Below are 26787 nucleotides of genomic sequence, written 5' to 3'. Positions count from 1 at the left end.
AGTTATTTAAGCAATCAATAATAATGTGATTTAGTAAGTGCTAAAGGATGGTCACGGTGCTGTGAAGACCCCAGGAAGGAGATTCTGTCTATTGCGGGACGAAAAGGTATCAGTGCTGGTAAGGTTTGAGTTGGTATTTTAAATATGTAGAAAACTGGCCTGGCTGCCAAAGGCATAAACATGGATTCCACAAATAAAAACTCAGAATCATTCTGGAAGAAAAACACATGGGTGGCCTTTGACCAACTGTGCCTAAGTATCTCATCTACTGATAAAACCTGGAGATTCAAGGACCCTGGCTATCAGGCAGCTCCTTGGTGAAGAGAGAGTAGAGGGCTTTGCCATCTTCCTTAGAACACACAAGTAAGGCTGTGAATGCACCAGGTGTTGGCCCTGGTGAGAGACTGCTTTCTGAGTGGGTAATTAGAAGCCCAGTAGCAACCCGGAACCAGGAACACTTCTCCCTGCTTTTCAGCAAGTTATACATGAAAGCTCCTGATTGATTTAAAACCAATAGTCCAGCACTCCAGACTCCTCACTTTAGACTTGTATTTGATTCCATTCTATTTCTGACACAAGAGATCCGATGAATTTGGGCATGTGTTGTAAAGGCACAGAAAGAGAATCAAATTGATTTTTCTCCAGTTCTGTGTGTTTGGGTATTAGGTGCTGTGAATATAATATCAAGCCCTCCCTGCCTTCTCTTTTTCTCACGTTCTTGGGAATGGCTATCCTCCAGAGCCCAGGCTTCAACCCTGGGCACCATATTTGAGATGGTCGAGTGTTACGGTTAAGACTGCAGGGTTTTGGAGGCAGATGACCTGGCTTAAATCCAGGCTGCTTCAGTTACTAGATATACGATATCAGCAAGTTGTTCAATATCCTGTGCTTAAGTTCCATCATCTGTATGGTGATGATACTACTACCTGTCTTCAATGGTTGTTTGGAGGATTAAACAACTGCGTGTGTATAAAGCACTTAAATGTGTACCCGGCACATTGTAAACAATCTGTACGTGTTGACTATTATCCTTTCTATTGCTGAGCACACTAATATTTCATTCCAGATTGCAGGAAGGAGGACTATGATAAATTCAAAGAACCATCGAGGATATCTTGAACACAGGTAAGGGCCACAGCCCAGGGCAGTGACCCCCTTGTTCCCTTCCCAGGACTGGGAGGCAGGGACTTTTTTTTTTTTTTTTGCGGTACGCGGGCCTCTCACTGTTGTGGCCTCTCCTGTTGCGGAGCACAGGCTCCGGATGCGCAGGCTCAGCAGCCATGGCTCACGGGCCCAGCCGCTCTGCGGCATGTGGGATCTTCCCGGACCGGGGCATGAACCCGCATCCCCTGCATCGGCAGGCGGACTCTCAACCACTGCACCACCAGGGAAGCCCGGCAGGGACTTTTGGTGGGATTATAAGGCAAGCAGCCCGAGGAGGCAACTCTTTTACCACTGCCACCTACTAAGAGGTGAGATGTGGCCACGTGTGCTGTCTGTTTCAGATCCATCAGCGTGTGGAGGTGGAGAGTGGGATAATTCGGCTCTGGGGAGGGAAACATGGGATCAGCTATAGGCAGCTTTGGGAATGACTTAAAGGGATCCTTAATGTTCTGACAGGGTCCAGACCAGCAGGCAGGGCTCTGAAAACAAGCCATCCTAAGGAATATTCTGGGTGCAGAGTTGGGCTGTGCTCTGTGCCATGGTTCTCTGTAACTATTACAGTGTAGGGACTGTGATCCAGGCATTAATACTCTCAATCCACTCTCTTCCTCCTCTCCGGTGACCTAATCCAGACTCATTATTCTCCTAGAATCTTACGGTACCTTACGTCTGCCCAGCTCTCCCATCGCTAGCCTCTCTTCTTCCAGTCCTCTTGCCCAGGGCTATCCGATTGCTCTTTCTGAAACATTGCTCCGATCACATCACTTCCCTACCAGAAACCTTCCATTGGCTCTCCGCTGACTCATTTACCTACTGGGGTCACCAGGTATTCTAAGTGAGCAAAGTGGACCAGACAAAATGAAACAGGCACACTTCAGATCTGAAAGCTTGGAAACATTCCTAACTTCCATAAGGAGAGGCAGTTCCTTCCATTTATTTTGATAGTGGAGGCTTTCTTAATCTACAGTTTATTTTCCACTTTTAGTTCACACTTTGTATGAGAAATATCACTTCATTCTTAACTGCTTTAAGAAAAACAACCCTGCTAGTCAAATGATTGTCTTAGGTTGTTGGTTTGACTGCATAAATGGAGATCAAAGTACGGTGGCTAACTGAAGATAGAAGATTTATTTATCATTCACATGAAGGTATATGTTGGTAGGTGGTCTGGGGTGTCGGGGTTAGAGGATTCTGTTCCATGCAGTTATATTGGGACTCCAGTCTCTTTTGTCCTCTGCAGTGTTTCTCGGTATCTTGTCCAAGGACTTTTGGGGAGTCCCTGAGACACTTTCAAGGGTTTACAAAATCAAAATATTTTTAATAAGGTATAGTTGATATACAGTATTATATTATTTTCAGGTGTACAATGTAGTAATTCAAAATTTTTATGGATTATATTCAATTTAAAATAATCATAAAATGTTGGCTGTATTCCCTGTGCTGTACAATATATGTTTGTAACTTATTTTATACATAGTATTTTGTACCTCTTAATCCCCTACCCCTATTTTTTCCATTCCCCCTCCCTCTCCCCATTGGTAACCACTAATTTGTTCCCTATATCTGAGTCTGTTTCTATTTTCCCATATATATTTGTTTGTTTTATTTTTTAGATTCCATGTGTAAGTGATAGCATACAGTATTTGTCTTTCTCTGACTTATTTCAGTAAGCATAATACTCTGTAAGTTCATCCACGTTGTTGCAAATGGCAGAATTTCATTTTTATGACTAATACTCCATTGTGTGTGTGTGTGTATATATATATATATATATATAAAACACATCTTTATCCATTCATCTATCAATTGGCACTTGGGTTGCCTGTATATCTTGGCTATTGTAAATATTCTGCTGTGAACATTGGGGTGCGTGTATCTTTTTGAATGAGTGTTTTCAAGGGCTTTTTTTTTTTGATACATAACTGGGAGTGGAATTGCTTAGATCAGATAGTAGTTCTATTTTTGGTTTTTTGAGGAACCTCTGCACTGTTCTCCATAGTGGCTGCACCAATTTACATTCCCACCAATAGTGCAGGAGGGTTCCCTTTTCTCCACACCATTTTCAGGATTTGTTATTTGTAGACTTTTTGATGATAGCCATTGTGACAGATGTGAGGCGATCTCTCATTGTGGTTTTGATTTGCATTTCCATGATTAGTGATGTTGAACATCTTTCATGTGCCTATTGGCCATTTGAATGTATTCTTTGGAAAAATATCTATTCAGGTCTTCCCGTTTTTTAATTGAGTTTTTTTTTTTAATCATATGACCTGTTTATATACTTTGGATATTGACTCCTCATTTGTCATATCATTTGCAAGTACTTTGTCCCATTCAGCAGGTGGTTCATTTTGTCAAAGGTTTCCTTTGCTGAATAAAAGCTTTTAAGTTTAATTAGTTTCCATTTGTTCATTTTTGCTCTTATTTCCTTTGCCTTAGGAGACGACAACAAATATTGCTAAAATTTATGTCAAAGAGTGCTCTGCCTATGTTTTCTTCTAGAAGTTTTAGGGTTTCAGGTCTTACATTTAGGTCTTTAATCAATTTTGAGTATATTTTTGTATTGGTGTGAGGAAATGCTCTAAGCTCATTCTCTTACATGTAGCTATCCAGTTTTCTCAGCACCACTTTTTAAAGTGACTGTCTTTTCTGCATTGTATGTTCTTGCCTCCTTTGTTGTAGATTGATTGACCGTAAGTGTGTGGGTTTATTTCTGGGCTCTCTGTTCTGTTCCATGGATCTATATTTCTGGTTTTATGTCAGTACCATGGTGTTTTGATCACTGTAACTTTGTAGTGTGTTCTGAAGTCAGGGAGCATGATACTGCCAGCTTTGTTCTTTTTTTCTCAAGATTGCTTTAGATATTTGGGGTCTTTTGTTGTTCCATATAAATTTTAGGATTATTTATTCTAGTTCTGTGAAAAATGTCCTGGGTATTTTGATAGGGATTGCATTAAATCCATAGGTTGCTTTGGGTGGTATGGCCATTTTAATAATATTGATTCTTCCAGTCCAAGAACATGGGATATCTTTCCCTTTTTATCATCAGTTTCCTTCATCAATGTTTTGTAGTCTTAAGCGTATAGTTGTCTCACCTCCTAAGTTTATTCCTAGGTTTTTTTTTAAATTCAATTTTAAGAGTTATTGGGTTTTTTTCTTTCTATTTCTGATAGTTCATTATTAGTTCATAGAAAAGAAAGAGATTTATGTATATTAATCTTGTATCCTGCAACTTTACAGAATTCACTTATTCGTTCTAATAATTTTTTGGTGGAGACTTTAGGGTTTTTATATTAACATGTTATTTACAAGTAGTGACAGTTTTACTTCTTCCCTTCCAGTTTGGATGCCTTTTATTTCTTGTCTGATTGCTGTGGCTTGGACTTCCAATACTACGTTAAATAGAAGTTGCAAGAGTGGACATTTTTGTCTTGTTCTTGATTTTAGAGGAAAGGCTTTCAGCTTTTCACTGTTGAGTATGATGTTAGCTGTGGTTTTGTCATAAATGGCCTTTATTGTGTCAATATATATTCCCTCTACACCATTTTTTTTTTTTTTGCGGTATGCAGGCCTCTCACTGTTGTGGCCTCTCCCGTTGTGGAGCACAGGCTCCGGAGGTGCAGGCTCAGCAGCCATGGCTCACGGGCCCAGCCACTCCATGGCATGTGGGATCTTCCCAGACCGGGACATGAACCCGTGTCCCCTGCATTGGCAGGCAGACTCTCAACCACTGTGCCACCAGGGAAGCCCTCTACACCATTTTTGAGAGTTTTTATCATGAATGGATATTGCATTTTGTCAAATGCATTTTCTACATCCATTGAGATGATCATGTGATTTTTATCCTTTTTGTTATTGTGATGTATCGTGTTGATTTTTGTGAATATTGAATCATCCCTGTATCCCTGAAATAAATCCCACTTGATCAAGATGTATGATCCCTTTTGTGTATGTGTGTGTGTGTGTATATATATATATAGTGTGTGTGTGCATATATATGTATAAAATCAGTTTGCTGATATTTTGAGGATGTTTGCATCTATATTCATCAAAGATATTGGCCTGTGATTTTCTTTTCTTTCTTTTTTTTTTTTTAGTAGTGCCTTTGTTTGGTTTAGGTATTGGGGTAATGGTGGCCTTGTAGAATGAATTTGGGAATATCCGTCCTCTTCAATTTTTTGAATGGTTTGAGAAGGATAGTAATAGCTCTACTTTGATACAGTTCCACTGTCGAGCTATCCAGTCCTGGACTTTTTTTGCTGGGAGTTTTTTTTTTTTTCAACTACAAATTCAATTTCACTACTAGTGATTTGTCAGTTCAAATTGTCTTTCTGATTCAGTCTTGGTAGGTTGTATGTTTCTAGAAATTTGTCCATTCCTTCTAAGTTGTTTGAATTGTTGGCATATAACTGTGAATAGCATTCTCTTATGATTTTTTTGTATCTCTGTTGTATTGGTGATTGTTTCTCCTGTTTCTTCTCTATCATTTCTTATTTTGTTTACTTGGTCCTCTCTCTTTTCTTCTTGATGAGCCTGGCTAAAGTTTATCAATTTTGTTTATCTTTTCCAAAAAACAGCTTTTAATTTCATTGATCATTTTCTGTTGTTTCTTTAGTCTCTATTTAATTTAGTTCCTCTCTGATCTTATTTCTTTCCTTCTGCTGACCTTGGGCTTCATTTGTTCTTTTTCTAATTTTGTTCGATGGTAGATTTAGATTGTGTATTTGAAATTTTTCTTGTTTCTTGAGGTAGGCCTGTATTTCTATAAACTTCCCTCCTAGAAATGCTTTTGCTGCATAGATTTTGGAAAGTTGTGTTTCCATTTTCATTTGTCTCAAGATGTTTTTGGATTTCCTCTTTGATTTCATCATTGATCCATTGGTTTTTTAGTAGAATGTTGTTAGTATCCACGCGTTTGTGCTTTCCCATTTTTCTTTCTGTAACTGACTTATAGTTTCATACCATTGCGGTCGAAAAAATGCTTGATATAATTTCTATGTTCTCAACTTTGTCAAGAATAGTTTCATGGCCTAGCATGTCATCTATCCTGGAGAATGTCCTGTGTGCGCTTAAAGAATGTGTATTCTACTGTGTTTGGGATGGAAGGTCGTGTAGATATCTATTAAGTCTAACTGGCCTATTTTGTCATTTAAGACCATTCCTTACCGAATTTTTTTTTCTGGATGATCTCTCCATTGATGTAAGTGGGATATTAAAGTGCCCTACTATTATTGTATTATTGTCAATTTCTCCCTTTGTGTCTGTTAATGTTTGCTTTATATATTTAGGTGTTCCTCTATTGGATGCATATATGTTAATGAGTATAATATCCTCTCCTTGTATTGATTCTTGTATTGATCACTTTGTCATTATATAATGCCCTTTTTGTCTTTTGTTACAGACTTTGTTTTAAGGGCTATTTTGTCTGATATGAGTGTTACTACACCTGTTTCTTATTTCTGTTTGCATGAAATATCTTTTTGCATCCCCTCACTTTCAGCCTGTATGTATCTTTAGCTCTGAAGTAAGTGTCTTGTAAGTAGCATGTGGATGGGTCTTGTTTTTTCATCCAATCAGCCACCCCATGTTTTTTGGAACATTTAGTCCAATGACATTTAAAGTAATTAAATATTTAAGTTCAAACACATTCTAAATTATCTACATTTTTTTTACTCCCCTCCTTCACATTTTGTGTTTTGATGTCATAATTTATATCTTCATGTTTATCCCTTCACTGTTTGTTGCAGTTATAGTTGCTTTTATAATTTTTTGTCTTTTAATCTTCATACTAGCTAATTTGAGTGGTTGATCCTCAGCCTTTACTATATATTTGCCTTTCCTCATAGAATTTTTCCTTTCCTATAGATTCTTCTTGTTATAGCCTTTTCTTTTCCACTTAAAGAAGACCATTTAACATATTTTTAGTGTAGGTTTAGTATTGATGAATTCTTAGTTTTGTTTGTCTGAGAAGTTCTTTATCTCTCCTTCAATTCTAAATGATGATCTTGCTGGGTAGAGTATCCTGGGTTACAGATTTTTCCCTTTCAGCACTTTGAATATATCATACCACTCCCTTCTGGCATGCATAGCTTCTACAGAGAAATCAGCTAATAGCCTTAGGAGGTTCCCTTGCACGTGCCTTTGGTTTTTCTCTTGCTACTTTTAGAATTCTCTAACTATTGCTGTTTTAATTATGATATGTTTTGATGTGGGTCTGTTTGGGTTCATCTTGTTTGGGACCCTCTGTGCTTCCTGTACTTGGATATACTTTTTCAGGTTTGTGAAGATTTTAGCCATAATCTCAAATACCTTGTCAACCCCTTTCTCTCTTCTCCTTCTGGGACCCCTATAATGGGAATGTTGGGATGCTTGATGTTATCCCAGAGATCTCTTAAACTATTTTTTTTTTCCTTTTTGCTGCTCTGATTGGATGATTTCCATTCTATCTTCTAGGTCACTTATGCATTCTTCCTTATCCCTTGGTCTGCTATCAATTCCTTCTAGTGTGTTTTTCATTTCAGTTATTGTATTCTTCAGTTCTGATGGGTTCTTTTTAATATTTCCTAGTTCCTTGTTAAAATTCTCACTGTATTCATCTAATTCAGTTAGCATCCTTATTACTAATGCTTTGAACTCTTTATCTGGTAAATGGTTTCTGTTTCATTATGTTTTCTGGAATTTTCTCTTGTTCTTTCAATGGAGACTGGTTTCTCTGTTTTCTCATTTTGTTTAACTTTCTCTGTCTCTATGAATTTAGGTAAAACAGTTAAATATTGCAGTCTTGAAGTGGTATCCTTATGTGGAAGTAGCCCTATACAATCTGACTGTGCCAAGTGGCTTTGGTAGGAGAGCTGGATTTGACATGAACACTAGTCACATCTTACCTCAGGGTGTGCTGGCAGCTATAACCTTGGTAGGAGGTGGGGCTGGAGATGGAGGGGCACTAGGGCCAGATCCAGGTGTGAGGCAGGGATTCCCCTCTGCTCAGGGTCCATCACCTGTCAGAGGCAGGTCCAGGCCCTGATCCCAAATTATTGGAGCAGAAACCCTGAGGGTCATATCCAAGCTGGCTCTGCCCCTTTTAAATGTGAGCTGTCTTCCATGCCAGCACCAGCACCCTTGGCCCTGACAGGAGCAGTGCTAGAGCAAGAGGGCCCTGTGAGGGCTCTCAGTTTGTGACAGGGTGTGGGGTGTGGTGGTCTGTCCACAGACAGTGGTCCAGGCTGCTTTTGGTGTGCTGCCTGAACAAGCACCAATAATAGCTTCCTCAGCCCTGCTCAGACGATGCTTGGGTCTGAGTCTCTTTCGTCCCTCACATCTGCTCTCTCCCCTCGGCATCTGCCACCCCCACCCTCGTGTGGAGCTGCACTGCAGGGCAGGCAGGGCCCATGTGAACTCAGCATGTGTTGATGCACGGCCTGTGGTGGTCCACCTGCCATCAGAGATCAGGAATGCTTCTGATACACTACCTGTGAAAGCGCCAGTGATGGCGGCCACCACCCTACTCAGATGCTGCTTTGGGTCTGAGTGGCCTCTGCCTCTTATGGCCTAGCTCTTTCCTTTGTTGTGATGGCTCTTGCTCCAGTGTGGAGCTGTGACTTAATAAGTTGGGCTAAAGAGTTCACTGGGCTCAGGCTGGGGCACACACACAGGGCCGGTCGCAGGGAATTGGGCAACCACTCCAGCAGTTTGCAATCTGGCCTCTCTGCCCTGCCTCAGGAGCAAGCAAACATGCATATATTCCTCTTGAGTGGAGTTTGGGTTTCCCACAGCCCTCCTGTTAGTTTCACCAGCTCTCCAACCAGTCAAGGTGGGCTCATCTTCCCACCCAGTAGAGGGCCTCTCTCAACCTCCACCAACTCCAGCCAGCTGGACGGGCTGAGCATGAGCCTGGGCCAGCCGGGACCCTGAGAGGAGCCTGAGCCTGAGCCCTCCTGCCTCCAAGCCATGTTCGAGGCCCTACTTGCCAGTTTGACTGACTCAACCAGGCCACGGAGGACGTCTACCAGCTGGAGTGGTAGCTGCAGAGCCTGCGTGGCTGCAGGAGCAGTGGTACCCCAGCCTCACCTCCCTCCGCCCCTCTCCAGGCCTGCAGCCAGTCCCGCCCAGTCACCTTGCTCAGGCCAGTCGAGGCATTGGTCTGGCTACAGGCCCAGCAGGGCATCCCTGTGGGCCAGAAACAAGATCCACCCCAGCAGCACATAGGCCCAGGGGATCTGGGCTCATGCCTCTTCCCTGGGGTGGGCCTGTGGCTTCACTCTGGCCCTTTGGAGCCAGAGCAGACATCACTCAGTATTATTACCTTCTACCACCCTCAAGGTTTTGGGCCAGGCAGAACAGCTTCACCCCGACTGGGGTGCCCAATATGTGGTTCAAACCACGCACTCCCCATGGTGGATCTCCTCCTGTGTAATCTCACTTTTGCTCTGAGTCCCCTTCCAGGGGCACAGATTCTGACCTGATCATTTCTCTTCCCTTTGTACCTGATGGTGTGGCTCTTACAGCCTTGGTCTCTCGACCAGTTTCTAGTTAGTTTTCAGTGAGAATTCTTCCACACACAGATGTATTTTTGATGTGCTCGGGCGGAGAGGTGAGTTCCACATCTTCCTACTTTGCCATCTTGACTGATCTTCCTGGTAGTTTCTATTTTTGTTTTTATGAGGAACCATCATACTGTCTTCCATAGTGGCTTCACAAATTTGCATTCCCACAAACACTGTACTAGGGTTCCCTTTTCTCCACATCCTCACCAACATTTGTTATTTGTGGTCTTTTTGATGATGGCCATTCTGACAAGTGTGAGATGATCTCATTGTGGTTTTGATTCACGTTTCTCTGATTAGTGATGCTGAATATCTTTCAATGTGCTTATTGGCCATCTGTATGTCTTCCTTGGAAAAATGTCTATTTTACACATTTTTTTACTGGGTTGTTTTTTTGATAGGGAGTTGTATGACTATATATTTTGGATGTTAACCCCTTATTGATCATATCATTTGAAAATATTTTCTCCCATTCAGTAGGTTGTATTTTTGTTGATTTCCTTTGCTGTGCAAAAGCTTTCAAGTTTAATTAGGTTCCATTTGTTCATTTTTGCTTTTATTTCTTTTGCCTTAGGAGACAGATTGAAAAATACTGCTACAATTTATGTCAGAGTGTTTTGCCTATGTTCTCTTCTAGGAGTTTTATGGTGTCTGGTCTTACATTTAGGTCTTCAATCCCTCTTGAGTATATTTTTGTATATGGTGTGAGAAAATGTTCTAATTTCTTTCTTTTACATGTAGCTGTCCTGTTTTACCAAGACTACTTATTGAAGAGACTCTTTTCCCCATTATGTATTCTTGCCTCCTTTGTCTAAGATCAATTAACTATAGGTGTGTGGGTTTATTTCTGGACTCTTTATTCTGTTCCATTGATCCATGTGGTTTTGTGCCAGTAGCATACTATTTTAATTTTTGTAGGTTTGTAATATGGTCTGAAGTCAAGGAGCATGATTACTCCACTCTGTTCTTCTTTCTCAAGATTTCTTTGGCTATTAGGAGTCTTTTTTGTTTCTGTACAAATTTTAGAATTATTTGTTCTAGATCTATGAAAAATGCCATTGGTATTGTTTTTTAAACATCTTCATTGAGTATAATTGCTTTACAATGGTGTGTTAGTTTCTGCTTTATAACAAAGTGAATCAGTTATACATATACATATATCCCCATATCTCTTCCCTCTTGCGTCTCCCTCCCTCCAACCCTCCCTATCCCACCCCTCTAGCTGGTCACAGAGCACTGAGCTGATCTCCCTGTGCTATGCGGCTGCTTCCCACTAGCTATCTGTTTTACATTTGGTCACTCTCTCACTTTGTCCCAGCTTACCCTTCCCCCTCCCTGTACCCTCAAGTCCATTCTCTAGTAGGTTTGCATCTTTATTGCCATCTTGCCACTAGGTTCTTCATGACCTTTTTTTTTTTTTTTTACATTCCATATATATGTGGAATGTATTTCCATACAGTATTTGTCTTTCTCTTTCTGACTTACTTCACTCTGTAAGACAGACTCTAGGTCCATCCATCTCACTACAAATAACTCAGTTTCGTTTCTTTTTATGGCTGAGTAATATTCTATTGTATATATGTGACACATCTTCTATATCCATTCATCTGTTGATGGACATTTAGGTTGCTTCCATGTCCTGGCTATTGTAAATAGAGCTGCAATGAACATTTTGGCACATGACTCTTTTTGAATTATGGTTTTCTCAGGGTATATAACCCAGTAATGGGATTGCTGGGTAGTATGATAGTTCTATTTTTAGTTTTTTAAGGAACATCCATACAGTTCTCCATAGTGGCTGTATCAATTTACATTCCCACCAACAGTGCAATAGGGTTGCCTTTTCTCCACACCCACTCCAGCAATTATTGTTTGTACATTTTTTATGATGGCCATTCTGACCAGTGGGAGATGGTATCTCATTGTAGTTTTGATTTGCATTTCTCTAATGATTAATGATGTTGAGCATTCTTTCATGTGTTTGTTGGCAATCTGTATATCTTCTTTGGAGAAATGTCTCTTTAGGCCTTCTGCCCATTTTTGGATTGGGTTGTTTCTTTTTTGATATTGAGCTGCATGAGCTGCTTTTGAATTTTGGAGATGAATCCTTTGTCAGTTGCTTCATTTGCAAATATTTTCTCCTGTTCTGAGGGTTGTCTTCTCATCTTATTTATGGTTTGCTGTGCAAAAGCTTTTAAGTTTCATTAGGTCCCATTTGTTTATTCTTGTTTTTATTTCCATTTCTCTAGGAGGTAGGTCCAAAGGGATCTTGCTGTGATTTATGTCATAGAGTGTTCTGCCTATATTTTCCTCTAAGAGTTTGATAGTGTCTGGCCTTACATTTAGGGCTTTAATCCATTTTGAGTTTATTTTTGTGTATGCTGTTAGGGAGTGTTCTAATTTCATTCTTTGACATGTAGCTGTCCAGTTTTCCCATAACCACTTATTGAAGAGGCTGTCTTTTCTCCACTGTATATTCTTGCCTCCTTTGTCAAAGATAAAGTGACCATATGTGTGTGGGTTTATCTCTGGGGTTTCTGTCCTGTTCCATTGATCTATATTTCTGTTTTTGTGCCAGTACCATACTGTCTTGATAACTGTAGCTTTGTAGTATAGTCTGAAGTCAGGGAGCCTGATTCCTCCAGCTCCATGTTTCCTTCTCAAGACTGCTTTTGCTATCCGGAGTCTTTTGTGTTTCCATACAAATTGTGAAATTCTTTGTTCTAATTCTGTGAAAAATGCCAGTGATAGTTTGATAGGGATTGCATTGAATCTGTAGATTGCTTTGGGTAGTAGAGTCATTTTCACAATGTTGATTCTTCCAATCCAAGAACATAGTATATCTCTCCATCTATTTGTATCATCTTTAATTTCTTTCATCAGTGTCTTATAATTTTCTGCATACAGGTCTTTTGTCTCTTTAAGTAGGTTTATTCCTAGATATTTTATTCTTTTTGTTGCAATGGTAAATGAGAATGTTTTCTTAATTTCACTTTCAGATTTTTCATCATTAGTGTATAGGAATGCAAGAGATTTCTGTGCATTAATTTTGTATCCTGCTACTTTACCAAATTTATTGATTAGCTCTAGTAGTTTTCTGGTAGCAGCTTTAGGATTCTCTATGTATAGTGTCATGTCAGCTGCAAAGAGTGACACCTTTACTTCTTCTTTTCCAATTTGGATTCCTTTTATTTCTTTTTCTTCTCTGATTGCTGTGGCTAAAACTTCAAAAACTATGTTGAATAATAGTGGTGAGAGTGGGCAACCTTGTCTTGTTCCTGATCTTAATGGAAATGGTTTCTGTTTTTCACCATTGAGGACAATGTTGGCTGTGGGTTTGTCATATATGGCCTTTATTATGTTGAGGAAACTTCTCTCTATGCCTACTTTCTGGAGGGTTTTTATCATAAATGGGTGTTGAATTTTGTGAGAAGCTTTCTCTGCATCTGTTGAGATGATCATATGGTTTTTCTTCTTCAATTTGTTAATATGGTGTATCACATTGATTGATTTGCATATATTGAAGAACCTTGCATTCCTGGGATAAACCCCACTTGATCATGGTGTATGATCTTTTTAATGTGCTGTTGGATTCTGTTTGCTAGTATTTTTTTGAGGAATTTTGCAACTATGTTCATCAGTGATATTGGCCTATAGTTTTCTTTCTTTGTGACATCTTTGTCTGGTTTTGGTATCAGGGTGATGGTGGCCTCGTAGAATGATTTTGAGAGTGTTCCACCTTCTGCTATGTTTTGGAAGAGTTTGGGAAGGATAGGTGTTAGCTCTTCTCTAAATGTTTGATAGTATTCGCCTGTGAAGCCATCTGGTCCTGAGCTTTTGTTTGTGGAAGATTTTTAACCACAGTTTCAATTTTAGTGCTTGTGATTGATCTGTTCATATTTTCTGTTTCTTCCCTGTTCAGTCTTGGCAGGTTGTGCATTTCTAAGAATTTGTCCATTTCTTCCAGTTTGTCCATTTTGTTGGCATATAGTTGCTTGTAGTAATCTCTCATGTTCCTTTGTATTTCTGCAATGCCAGTTGTTACTTCTCCTTTTTCATTTCTAATTCTATTGATTTGAGTGTTCTCCCTTTTTTTCTTGTTTTTTTTTTTTTTTTTTTGGGCAGTACACGGGACTCTCACTGTTGTGGCTCATGGGCCTAGCCACTCTGCGGCATGTGGGATCTTCTCAGACCGGGGCACGAACCCGTGTCCCCTGCATCGGCAGGCGGACTCTCAACCACTGTGCCACCAGGTAAGCCCTTCCTTTTTTTCTTGATGAGTCTGGCTAATGGTTTATCAGTTTTGTTTATCTTTTGAAAGAACCAGCTGTTAGTTTTATTGATATTTGCTATCGTTTCCTTCATTTTCTTCATTTTCTTAAATGACAAAGGCTTGATATGTGACCCAAGATATGATGTATCCTGGAGAATGTTCCATGAGCACTTGAGAAGAATGTGTATTCTGTTGTTTTTGGATGGAATGTCCTATAAATATCAATTAAGTCCATCTTGTTTAATGTATCATTTAAAGCTTGTGTTTCCTTATTTATTTTCGTTTTGGATGATCTGTCCATTGGTGAAAGTGGGGTGTTAAAGTCCCCTACTATGATTGTGTTACTGCCGATGTCCCTTTTTATGGCTGTTAGTATTTGCCTTATGTATTGAGGTGCTCCTATGTTGGGTGCATAAATATTTACATTTGTTATATCTTCTTCTTGGATTGATCCCTTGATCATTATGTAGTGTCCTTCTTTGTCTCTTGTAATAGTCTTTGTTTTAAAGTGTATTTTGTCTAATATGAGAATTGCTATTCCAGCTTTCTTTTGATTTCCATTTGCATGGAATATCTTTTTCCATCCCCTCACCTTCAGTCTGTATGTGTCCCTAGGTCTGAGGTGGATCTCTTGTAGACAGCATATATACGGGTCTTGTTTTTGTATCCATTCAGCCAGTCTGTGTCTTTTGGTGGGAGCATTTAATCCATTTTCATTTAAGGTAATTATCAATATGTATGTTCCTATTACCATTTTCTTAATTTTGGGGGTTTATTATTGTAGGTCTTTTCCTTCTCTTGTGTTTCTTGCCTAGAGAAGTTCCTTTAGCATTTGTTGTAAAGCTGGTGTAATGGTGCTGAATTCTCTTAGCTTTTGTTTGTCTGTAAAGGTTTTAATTTCTCTCTCAAATCTGAATGAGATCCTTGCTGGGTAGAGTAATCTTGGTTTTAGCTTTTTCTGCTTCATCACTTTAAATATGTCCTGCCACTCCCTTCTGGCTTGCAGAGTTTCTGCTGAAAGATCAGGTGTTAACCTTATGGAGATTCTCTTGTGTGTTATTTGTTGTTTTTCCCTTGCTGCTTTTAATATTTTTTCTTTGTATTTAATTTTTGATAGTTTGATTAATACGTGTCTTGGCGTGTTTCTCTTTGGATTTATCCTGTATGGGACTCTCTGTGCTTCCTGGATGGGATTGACTATTTCCTTTCCCTTATTAGGGAAGTTTTCAACTATAATCTCTTCAAATATTTTCTCAGTCCCTTTCTTTCTCTCCTCTTCTTCTGGGACCCCTGTAATTTGAATGTTGGTGCATTTAATGTTGTCCCAGAGGTCCCTGAGACTGTCCTTAATTCTTTTCATTCTTTTTTCTTTATTCTGCTCTACAGTAGTTGTTTCTACTCTTTTATCTTCCAGGTCACTTATCCGTTCTTCTGCATCAGTTGTTCTGCTATTGATCCCTTCTAGAGAATTTTTAATTTCATTTACTCTGTTGTTCCATCTCTGTTTGTTTGCTCTTTAGTTCTGGGTTCTTGTTAAACGTTTCTTGTATTTTCTCCATTCTATTTCCAAGATTTGGGATCATCTTTACTGTCATTACTCTGAGTTCTTTTTCAGGTAGACCGCCTATATCCTCTTCATTTGTAAGGTCTCGTGCGTTTTTGCCTTGCTTCTTCATCTTCTGTTTGTTTCTCTGTCTTCACATTTTGCTTAACTTACTGTGTTTGGGGTCTCCATTTCGCAGGCTGCAGGTTTGTAGTTCCCGTTGTTTTTGGTGTCTGTCCCCAGTGGCTAAGGTTGGTTCAGTGGGTTGTGTAGGCTTCCTGGTGGAGGGGACGGGTGCCTGTGTTCTGGTGGATGAGGCTGGATCTTGTCTTTCTGGTGGGCAGGTCCACGTCTGGTGGTGTGTTTTGGGGTGTCTGTGGCCTTATAACGGTTTTAGGCAGCCTCTCTGCTAATGGATGGGGTTGTGTTCCTGTCTTGCTAGTTGTTTGGCATAGGGCGTCCACTACTGTAGCTTGCTGGTCGTTGAGTGGAGCTGGGTCTTGGCGTTGAGATGGAGATCTCTGGGAGATTTTTGCCGTTTGATATTATGTGGAGCTGGAAGGTCTCTTGTGGACCAGTGTCCTGAACTTGGCTCTCCCACCTCAGAGGCACAGCCTTGATGTGTGGCTGGAGCACGAAGAGCCTGTCATCCATACAGCTCAGAATGAAAGGGAGAATAAGGAGAAAGAAGGAAGGAAGAAGATAAAATAAAATTAAAGTTATTAAAATAAAAAATAATTACTAAAAAATATTTTTTTAAGTAATAAAAAAGAAAGAAAGAAGAGAGCAACCAAACCAAAAAACAAATCCAGCAATGATAACAGGTGCTAAAAACTATACTTAAAAAAAAAAAAATGGACCGACAGAACCCTAGGACAAATGGTAAAAGCAAAGCTATATAGACAAAATCACACAGAGAAGCATACACATACACACTCGCAAAAAGAGAAAAAGGAAAAAATATATTTACATCGTTGCTCCCAAAGTCCCCCTCCTCAATTTGGGATGATTTGTTGTCTATTCAGGTATTCCACAGGTGCAGGGTACATCAAGTTGATGGTGGAGATTTAATCCACTGCTCCTGAAGCTGCTGGGAGAGATTGCCCTTTCTCTTTGTTCGCACAGCTCCCAGGTTTCAGCTTTGGATTTGGCCCCGCCTCTGCGTGTAGGTCACCTGAGGATGTCTGTTCTTTGCTCAGACAGGACGGGGTTAAAGAAGCAGGTGCTTCAGATCCTACCGAAGCCCAAGCCTCAGCTCCCAGCCCCCTCTCAGGCTGGTGAGTGCTGGTAGGCACCGATCCTCTGTGCGGGAATCTCTCCGCTTTGCCCTCCGCACCCCTGTTGCTGTGCTCTCCTCCAAGGCTCTGAAGCTTCCCCCCTCCGCCACCTGCAGTCTCCGCCCATGAAGGGGCTTCTAGTGTGTGGAAACCTTTCCTTCTTCACAGCTCCCTCCCACTGGTGTAGGTCCCATCCGTATTCTTTTGTCTCTGTTTTTTCTTTTGCCCTACCCAGGTACGTGGGGACGTTTCTTGCCTTTTGGGAGGTCTGAGGTCTTCTGCCAGCATTCAGTAGGTGTTCTGTAGGAGTTGTTCCACATGTATATGTATTTCTGATATATTTGTGGGGAAGAAGATGATCTCCACGTCTTACTCTTCTGCCATCTTGAAGCTCTGCCACCATTGGTATTTTGATAGGGATTGCATTGAATCTGTAGTTTGCCTTGGGTAGTCTGGTCAATTTAACAATATTCTTCCAGTCTGTGAATGTGGTATCTTTCCATCTGATTGCATCATCTTCGATTTCTTTTATCAGTGATCTTATTTTCAAAAGAACTTATTTTTATAAAAATATTAAGGCATTTCTGTCATTTTCATTTTCTCATGGGTATGCTGTGAAATATTCCACAGGTTACATGATACGTGATGCCACAACAAACTAAATGCAGAACTGAGAGTCTAGCTGTCTTCTATTGTTAGACTTTAAAGAGATTTACAAAAATGTAAAACAATGCCACACTTTTCACTGAATTGTTTTATGTGTTATCTTCCACTAAAAATTTTGTTTACATTAACATGTAATGGATTCATGGTTGCTTTAAAATAAATATTTAAATGTTCTCACTTCATATCAAGCATCATGAATATCAATAGATAAATTAAAGCTCTTTGAGGTCCTCAATTTTTAAGAGTTTAAAGGAATCCAGAAAGCATAAAGTTTGAGTATTACTGCCCTAGGATGTTTCCCTCATATGTAAGGTTGAAGTGAGCTCATACCATGTCCATGTTCCAGGTGAAGGGAAGGGAGGCAGAGGAAGTGGAGAGAAAGCAACTTTCATTAAGGATATTGCCCAGAACCTGCTCTCAGTGCTTTTGCTCACATCTCATTGGCCAGAATATCATTCCATGGCCATGCCCAGTAAGGAAGAAGATTGGAGTTTTGCAGCAGCAGAAATTGCTAGCAAGCTATCTGAAGCTAGGAGAGGCATGAAATAGATCCTCTCCTCACAGCCCTCAGGAGGAACTAGCCCTCCTGACATGCTGAACTAGGACTTCTAGCTTCCAGAACCGCGAGAAAATGAACACCTATTGTTTAACCACCCAGTTTGTGGTATTTTATGGAAACCCTAGCAAACTAATACAGAATGTAAAGTAGCTTAAGAAAACTGCCCACTCAACCAATGAAAACAACCAGACATGGCAGAGATGCATTGGAGGAAAAAAAACTTCTATGTTAAAAAAAAAGTCTTTAATGTCTGTGTGTGTTCAACTGGCTTGTTGATGACAGAAAGTCATCTGAATAACACCACTCTACTGGTCATGCATATTTATACTTATGTGCATTGCTTTGCCTCTTCTCTGGCTCCCAGACTAAGTATAAATGCAGGAATTGGATGTCTCCTTAAGGTCCCATTTATCTGTGCTCAGTTTCCTGTCAGGAATGTACTGGATGACACATGCTAATATATTAAGTGCTCTCTCACTATAAACATGTTATGCTAAACAAGCATAACTGAGCTTCCAAAGCAAAAAAATAAACTCTTTTTATACATGAGAATGTGCCTGGTAAAATGTTTTTCTTCTGCTACTCTAGCACTGTCATTTTAGATTCAATATTATTTCTTAACAAGGTATTTTCTTTGTGATTGAACCTTGTAAAATTATAAGCCAGCATAAAAAGTTTACCATGTAGATCACTTCACAAGGTATATGTATATCAAGACATCAAGTTGCTAGACCTTAAATACATATAATTTTTGTCAGTTATACCTCAAAGCTAGAAAAGAAAAAGAAAAATGTTTACCATGTAGTCAGCTACAAAAAGCGTGTCAAATGTGAACTGATCAGGTACCAGTGGTCAGCTTGGTGGGTTCATTCAAGGGTCTATCATTCGGGACTCTGGAAGAATCACAGTTAACATGATGCATGATTATACACTGCCTCCGTGTATCATTGAGGTATTCCCTTTACTAATTCCTCAGATGACTCAGCATTTATAGAAAACCAGCAAGTCACTGGAGTAGTATGGGAGGGATAATGTAGTTAAGGCTGCCACACCTGTCACAGTAAAGAGAAGGCAGCATGGCACAGTGGGAAGATCATGAGCCTGAAGGTAAAATTATTTAAGTTCTTGCCTTGGCTCTGCCCCTGCCAAGCTGTGTGGGATGCAGGCCCTGAGCTTCACCTCTCTGGGCCCGGCTTTCTCCATATGCAAACAGACAGGACTAGAGCATAGAATTTCTCAGATTCATGACTTCTGTCAAAATATTCTCCTGAATCTGAGCTCTCAGGCATTATAATGTGTCTATTATTTGCAAGAGCCAAAAAATGGGAAGACACATTTTAAAGAGCTTAGTTTGACTCTTTTCACTGTTGGTGAATAAAAGGAGGAATCGATGAATATTTGGTGGGTGTCTACTTGTTTGGCGTAGCCCGTAATTAGCTTGGAAAAACTCAATTACTATGTCATCGCCAAAGTTTGCTTCGGTTCTATGTTGGTAATTGAGATTGTGGATGAAAAAGCAGATGTATAGCTTCAGTTCCATTTATGCACGATTCTAACAAAATGCTTTGAACAGAAAAGCAGGTTTATGGTAGACTTTATGGTGGACCAGTTTAGATTTTTTTCTTTCCCCTACTCTTTCAATCAAAACTGAAAATCCTGAACATTTATGTTCCTTTTAGTTAAATGGAGAGATTTTCTGGCTAGACATTCTTTATTTCCTAAAGTTCTATATATCAGTTTCTTTTAAAACATCAAGGATTCTTGGTACTCAGTTTAGGTGCTGTATAGAAATAATTGTTGGCTGTACACATTGTAATACAAGCAAAAAGTACATATCCACCAAAATATACGTAGACCTAGTTCCAGGCTAGGATGGTAGGAATAAAATAAGAGTGAACAGCGCTCTCTATTTAGGATTGTCACAGACAAAAGGCTTAATGCCTTCACTAGAGAACAGTGTTTCACTACCACCTGGTTAGTTTGGCCTTTTGAAGTTGAGAAATATTGTACTTATGTGACTTTTCAGAAAAATTAAAATACTTGGAAATATATATGCTTCATTTCTGAGTTGTGGGCTCTTGTGGTTTTCATTATGGATTGATTTTTATATCTTGTGTTTAATAGTTTTTTTTAAAAAAACACCCTGTGGCAGCTGTACCACATAAATAATACCAAGAGAAGTATATGGAGTGAAGAAATTCTTCAAGAAACAGTCAAATAGATCCAGGGCATTTTATGGGTAAAGAAAAAAATTAAGAGAACTTTCACTCTTTATTTTTTCATTTGTTCATGTCTTGTTTTATAGCCTTTCTAATTCAACTTCCTTTCTGCACTACGCAATGGCATGAATCCTTATAAAGCTTACCGTTAAAGTCGAACATATACTTAATTTTTAAAGACATGGATCTTCTCCAGAAGCCCTTCCAAATTACAGCACACTAGGGCAATTACATCCTGTCCCTGTTCAATCAAAGAGAAGCATTTATCTGAGAGATTTCCCAATTTTTACCCAAATTATTCATTTTCACATCCCTGAAAGCATTTGGCAACAGAATTGTAATGTTCATTCACATTAACGTATTCTGAAAACATTTAAGGAGACAGCGTGAGTCGCCTAAACCCTATATCAGTGCTACCAACTAATGACAACTCTCTGGGTTCTTGCTTCAGAAAACATTAGCTTCACTTTGTGAAGGAAACAGACTGAGACTTTGCCTCATCTGCTTGGCCTTTTATTCCTTAAAAGGGACGAACGGTGAGGGTGCTTTGCTAAATGACGATAGAAAGGCAACTCTAGAAATTATCAAAAGAATAATGTCTTGATAGGAAAGCCAGACAAAACTTGTGATAAACAGTCTACCTTAGACTAAGAATAAACACTTTTTATTTCCAAAAAAGCTCATCTTACTCCTCCTATGTTAGTGAAATATACATCCCAGTGAATTCAATTATTTTTTATATGAACCCTTTTGCCCCCCACCAAACACCTTTTTTATTTATTCAACTATTTTTTCCAGTTTTATTGGGAAATAATTGACATGTACCATGGTATAAAGTTTAAAGTGTACAATATAGTTTGATTTACATAGATTTTGAAATGATGACAATAGGTCTAACATCATCATCTCATAGATACAACAAAAGGAAAAAAATTTCACCTGGTAATGAGAACTCTTAGGGTCTACTCTTTTAACAGATTTCCTATACTGTATATCATACAGCGGTGTTAACTATATCATGTTGTAGCTTACATTCCTAGTACTTGCTTGTAACTGGAAGTTTATACCTTTTGATCAACTTCCTCCAATTCCCCCTCCCCTCACCCCTCATTGTCCCTTCTAATAACCAGTCTGATCTCTGATCTTTTTGTTTGAGTTTGGTGTGTTAGTTTTTAGATTTCCTGTATAAGTGAGATCATACAGTATTTGTCTTTCTCTAATTTATTTCACTTAGTATAATGCCTACAAGATCCATCTATGTTGTTGCAAATGGTAGAATTTGCTCATTTTTTTAATAGCTGAACAATATTCCATTGTATATGATACCACATCATCTTTATCCATTCATCCCTTGATGGACATTAGGTTGTTTTCATGTCTTGGCTGTTGTAAATAATGTTATGAACCTGGGATTACAGATATCTGAGTTAGTGTTCTCATTTCCTTTGGATATGTTCCCAGAAGTGGACTTGCTGGATCATATGGTAGTTCCGTTTTTAATTTTTTGAGGAAACTTCGTACTGTTTTCCAAAGTGGCTGCACCAATTTACAATCCCACCAACACAAGGGTTCCCTTTTCTCCACGTCCACGTCAGCATTTGTTTCTTGTCTTTTTGATAATGACCATTATAACAGGCATAAGGTGATATCTCATTGTGGTTTTAATTTGCAATTCCCTAATTACTAGTGATATTGAGCATCCCTTCATGTACCTATTGGCCATTTGTATATCTTATTTGAAAAAATGTCTTTTGAGGGTTTTTTTTTGCCCATTTTTATATTGGATTACTTGGTTTTTTGCTAAACTGTATGAGTTCTTTATATATTTTATAAATAACAGATACATGGTTTGCAAATATTTTCCTATTCCATAGGTTGTCTTTTCACTTTGTTGAGAGTTTCTTTTGGTATGCAGAAGCCTTTTAGTTTGATGTAGTCCGTGTATTTATTTTTGCTTTTGTTGCTTGTACGTTAGGTATGACTTCAAAAAATTCATTAACAAGACCCATGTCAAGGAGCTTTTTTCCTGTGTTTTCTGCTAGAAGTTTCATGATTTCAGTTCTTACATTTAAGTATTTCATCCATTTTGAGTTAATTGTTGTGAGTGGTATAAGATAGGGGTCAAGTTTGATTCTTTTACATGTGAATAATCTATTTTCCCACTGCCATTTATTGAAGAGACTCTTTTCTCCATTGAGTATTTTTGGCTCCATTGTCAAATATTAGTTGGCCTTATATGATTTATGATGTTGGCTGGGTGCTTGTCATTTATGGCCTTTATTATGTTGAGATATGTTCCTTCTATGCTTAATTTGTTAGGCATATGCTTGATTCGGTTCCATTGGTCTCTTTGTCTTTTTTTAATCCCAGTACCATACTATTTTAATTACTATAGCTTTATAGTATAGCTTGAAATCAGGAAGTGTGATGCCCCCTTCATTGTTCTTCTTTCTTATTATTTTGGCTATTCAGGGTTTTAGGTGGTACTAAACAAATTTTAGGAGTGTCTTTTTCTATTTCTGTAAAAAAAATGCCATTAGAATCTTATTTTTTTAACTTTTATTGAAATATAGTTGATTTACAATGTTGTGTTAGTTTCAGTTGTACAGCAAAGTGATTCAGATATATGTACATATATATATATAGATAATTTTTATTTATATATATTTAGATTATTTTCCATTATAGGTTATTATAAGATATTGAGTGTAGTTCCCTGTGCTGTACTGTAGGACCTTGTTAGTTATCCAATTTGTATATAGTAGTGTGTATATTTTAATCCCAAACTCCAGGGATTGCATTGAATCTACAGGTGGCTTTTGGTAGTACTGACATTTCAACAATATTAATCTTCCAATCCATGAGCATGAATACCTTTCCATTTATTTGTGTCTTCTATTTCTTTCATCAATGGAAATGTAATTTTCAGAGTAGAAATTTTTCACCTCTTTAGTTAAATTTATTACTATTTTATTTTTAATGCTATTATAAATGGGATTTATTTATTTTTCATAAAATTCATTGTTAGTGTATAGAAACGCTGCTGATTTTTGTATGTTAATTTTGTATCCTGCAACCTTACCAAATTCATTGATTAGTTCTAACAGTTTTTTGGTGGAGTTTTTAGGATTTTCTATATATAAAATCATGTCATCTGCAAATAGAGACAATCTGACTTCTTCCTTTTTAATTCTGATGCCTTTGTTTCTCTTGCCTGACTGCTCTAGCTAAGACTTCCAGTACTATGTTGATTAGGTGTGGTGAGAGTGGGCACACTTGTCTTTTTCCTGATCTTAGAGGAAAAGCTTTAAACTTTTCACCATCGAGTATAGTATTGGCTGTGGGCTTGTCACTTGTTGTCTTTTATTATGTCAAGTTATGTTCCTTCTAGGCCTAATTGTTAAGTGTTTTTATCATGAATAGATATTGAATTTTATCAAATGCTTTTTCTTTGTCCATTGAGATTATCATATGATTCTTTTCTTTCATTCTGTTAACGTAATGTATCACATTGATTTACGTATGTTGAACGGTCCTTTCATCCCAGGGATAAATTCCACTTGATCATGGTGGATGATCCTTTTAATGTGCCTGCTAAACTTGGTTTTGCTAGTATTTTGTTGAGAATACTTGCAACTACATTCATTAGGGATATTGGGCTGTAGTTTTCTTTTCTTGTAATGTCCTTATCTGGCTTTGGTATCAGGATAATGCTGGCCTTGTAAAATGAGTTTGGAAGTGTTCCCTCTTCAATTTTTTGGAAGAGTTTGAGAAGGATTTGTCTTAGTTATTCTCAAAATGTTCAGTAAAATTCACCAGTGAAGCAATCTGGCCCTTGGCTTTTCTTCATGGGGAGGTTTTAGATTACTGATTCAATTTCCTTACTAGTAATTGGTCTATTCAGATTTTCTATTCCTGATTCAGCCATGGTAGGTTGTATGTTTCTAAGAATTTTTCCATTTCTTCTAGATTATCCAGTTTGTTAGCATATACTTGTTCACAGTATCATCTTATGATCTTTTGTATTTCTGTGGTATCAGTTGTAATGTCTCCTTTTTCATTTAAAATTTTGATTTGTATCCTCTCTCCTTTCTCCTTGGATAGTCCAGCTTAGAGTTTGTCAGTTTTGTTTCTTTTCAAAGAACCAACTCTTAGTTTGCTTAATAGTTTCTATTTTCCTGTTCTCTGTTTCTTTTATTTCTGCTCTAATCTTTATTTCCTTCCTCCTGCTAACTTTTGGCTCAGCTTGTTATTTTTCAAGTTCCTAAGGAATAGAATTAGTTTGTTTATTTGGGATCATTCTTGCTTCTTAATGTAAGTGTTTATTGCTATAAACTTCACGCTTAGAACTGCTTTTCTCTGCATCCCATAAGTTCTGATATATTTTGTTTACATTTTGATTTGTCTCAAACTTTTCTATCTTTAATTTCTTCTTCGATCCATTGGTTGTTCAGGAAAGTGTTTAATTTCCATGTATTTGTGAATTTTTTCCAGTTTTCCTCTTGTTATGATTTCAGTCTTATTGAAGAATTGTTTTATGGCCTAACATTTGGTCTCTCCTAAAAAATGTTCCATGTGCACTCAAGAATAATGTGAATTCTGCTGTTGACTAGCATGTTCTACATATGTCTGTTAGGTCATTTGGACTGTATTGTTGTTTAAATACACTGTTTCCTTGTTCTCCATCAGAATGATCTATCCATTGTTGAGAGTGGAGTATTAAAATCTCCAACTATTATTGTATTGATGTTTATTTCTCCTTTTAGATTTGTTAGTTTTTGTTGTGTGTATTTTGGCACTTTGATGTTGGATGCACAAATATTTACAATTGCTATAACATTATGGATTGACTTTTTAAAAATTATATAATGGATAATGACCTTCTTATTTATTTTTATGATTTTTAGTTTAAAGTCCATTTTGTCTGCTGTAAGTATAGCTACCGCCACTTTTTTTTGTGGGGAGTAGGGGGGTTACCATTTGTTTGGAGTGTCTTTTTCCATTCCTTCTCTCTGTTTGTGTGTGCCTTTATGGTTAAAGGGAGTCTCTTTAAGGCAGCATATTTTTGGAGCTTGTTTTCTTATCCATTCAGCCATTCTGTGTCTTTTGATTGGAGAATTTAATATGTTTACAGTAATTATTGATAGGCAAGAACTTATTATTGCCATTTTGTTGTCTTCTGGTTGTTTTGTAGATTCATTGTTCCTTGTTTCTTACCCTGCTATCTTTTTTCATGTTTTGATGTCTTTTGGCATCAGTATTCTTTGACTTCTTTATCTTGTTCTTTTGTGAAATTGTTACTGATTTTTCCTTTGTCATTACCATGAAGATTACCTAAAATATCTTAAAATTGTAACACTCTATTTTAAATTGATAACAACTTCATTTCAGTAGAATTCCTAAACTTTACACTTTTACTTCTCCTATCCCTCACATTTTAGATTATCGTTAAAATTTACATGCTTTTATATTGTAAAACTAAGAACAGGTTTTTGTATTTATGGGTATTTTTACTACATTTATTTTTAACTTTTAGTGTTGTTAGTATATTATACACCCCCATTAATATATTGTAGACTCTAACTTTCACTATATATTTATCATTACTAGTGAGTTTTATGCTACCTTTTTATGTTTTTATGACACTAATTAGCAGCCTTTCACTTGCAATCAAAACTGCCTTTCACCATTTCTTGTAAGACAGGTCTAGTGATAATGAACTCCCTCAGCTTTTGTATGGCAAACTATTTATCCTTCCTTCATTTCTTAAGGACAGCTTCAAAGAGTATAGAATTCATGGTGAGTGTTTTTCTTTCAACATTTTGTATTTGTCTTCCCATTCTCTTCTAGCCTGAAAATTTTCTGTTGAGAAATATGCCAGTAGTCTTATGCTGGCATATTTCTCAGCAGAAACCCTTTGTGGGAGTTCCCTTGTATGTAACTCCTCCGTTTTGCTACTTTTATTTATGTTCTTTTATTTTTTATCAAGGTATAGTTTAAAATGTCATAATAGAAAAATATCACAATAGTTTCAGGTGTTCAACATAGTCATTCAAAAATTTTATAGGCTATACTCCATTTAAAGTTATAAAATATTGGCTATATTCTCTGTGCTGTGCAATATATCCTTGTAGTTTATTTATTTTAATCATAGTAGTTTGTACTTCTTGTTCCCATACTCTTTCCTGTTTTTAAAAAATTTTTTGAATTTTATTTTATTTTTTTATACAGCAGGCTCTTATTAGTCATCAATTTTATACACATCAGTGTATACATGTCAATCCCAATCGCCCAATTCATCACACCACCATCCCTACACCCCCACCGCTTTCCCCCTTTGGTGTCCATACGTTTGTTCTCTACATCTATGTCTCAACTTCTGCCCTGCAAACCGGTTTGTCTGTACCATTTTCGTAGGTTCCACATACATGCGTTAATATACGATATTTGTTTTTCTCTTTCTCACTTACTTCACTCTGTCATACAGAGTCCATCCACGTCTCAACAAATGACTCAGTTTTGTTCCTTTTTATGGCTGAGTAA

At 38.0% G+C, this 26787-nt stretch overlaps 1 long non-coding RNA gene across 1 annotated transcript in view; it reads left to right on the top strand.

The window, feature by feature from the left end:
* LOC132597570 (uncharacterized) overlaps nucleotides 1–26787 on the top strand; it is a 63551-nt gene that overhangs the window by 1951 nt on the left and 34813 nt on the right. Inside the window, exons 2-3 of the long non-coding RNA XR_009564468.1 lie at nucleotides 1067–1125; nucleotides 13833–13960. This is a non-coding gene — a long non-coding RNA (uncharacterized lncRNA). The remainder of the gene's footprint in view (nucleotides 1–1066; nucleotides 1126–13832; nucleotides 13961–26787) is intronic.

The sequence above is a fragment of the Globicephala melas genome, chromosome 7 (genome assembly GCF_963455315.2).
Source record: "Globicephala melas chromosome 7, mGloMel1.2, whole genome shotgun sequence".
NCBI lineage: Eukaryota > Metazoa > Chordata > Mammalia > Artiodactyla > Delphinidae > Globicephala > Globicephala melas.
Note: the sequence above shows the minus strand (reverse complement) of the source record. Positions and strands in the feature narration are given on the sequence as shown.